Consider the following 1,298-nt stretch of genomic DNA (forward strand, 5'->3'; position numbering starts at 1 on the left):
GTCGCCCAAAGCCAGCTGGGATAGGCTCCAGCTTCCCCGCGACCCTGAATTGGATTAAGCGGTTAGGAAAATGAATGAATGAATGAATGAAGGAATGTTTCTGAGAGCTCTGTACCGCTCACATACTCAAAACATATCTCAGAATCCTCTGTGGTATTTTACACGTCATCCGGCCTCCAGTGGATTTATTGAGATTGTGCAGTTATAAACATTCCTGAAAAGACCTTTTTTTTCCAGTGTTGCCTTGAATGATAACACAAATGTTTGTCTATAAGGCGTAAAAGTCTTTGAGCACATTCTTTTGTCATCATCCCTTCACTTTAGACTGATCACTATAATTAAACAAATGACCTGCATAATAATAACGAAAAAGAAATCATGCTTAAAAAGACTAAAAAAAGATTGGTCTATGCTTGAGGTTTAGCTGATAAAGACATGAAGACAGTGATACACAACAAGTCCACCTGAATGGAAAAGTGGATTTTTATTCTCCATGAAAGTAGTTAAAAGTGTTTTTATGTTTGTTCATTAACTTTTTTTTTTTTTTTTTTTTTTTTTTTAGTGTTGCTTAATGCTTGCTAAAGGTAAAGTTACACCTTCCCCCTGCTTCCTCTTTAACTCCTGATCATTCATTTGTTTTGCACTGTGACTGAAATATTTCCGCTCCACCCAACAGGTTTAAAGTCCCTCCCCTCCACTACTGTTTAACTGATTCAGTAAAAGCAGCAGCGGGTCATGCAAGTCTATGCAAGCCTACACATTGTTTGACATTTTGGCAAAAGCTGCACATGACTTTTAAGTGGCTTAAGGAGGAAGGTAAGACCAGCTATAACAACATCAGTGTTCTTCAGTGATAGAAAGAGGTTTCTTTATCTGCCTTTAGTTTCCAGCTGGTGGCCAAAATGAGTTTAGAAAAAGTCAGTGAGTGCACCTACCACGTAATGTATGTAAATTATATAAAATGTCGATGTTTACTTATAGTTTTGCATTTTTCTGAAACATTTCTGACTGGTAGTTTCCTTCCCTTTTCCAAGCACTGGGTAATGGCTCGACGTGTCGCAATAGTTGGAGCAGGCAGTTCAGGCTTGGTCTGTATCAAGACATGCGTTGATGGGGGATTAGAGCCTGTCTGCTTTGAAAGTAGTGATGACATTGGTGGCCTGTGGAAGTTTAAGGTGAGTGGCTGGACAGTTTAAGGTATCCTGTTTCTGTCTTGCATGTGAGAAATCTGAACAAAGCAACACCAAATAAAACAGTAAAATGTCCTTGTCAGTGTCTAGTTTTTATCAGCTTCAGCC

This window comes from Telmatherina bonti (genome assembly GCF_933228915.1).
Source record: "Telmatherina bonti genome assembly, chromosome: 8".
NCBI classification, from domain to species: domain Eukaryota; kingdom Metazoa; phylum Chordata; class Actinopteri; order Atheriniformes; family Telmatherinidae; genus Telmatherina; species Telmatherina bonti.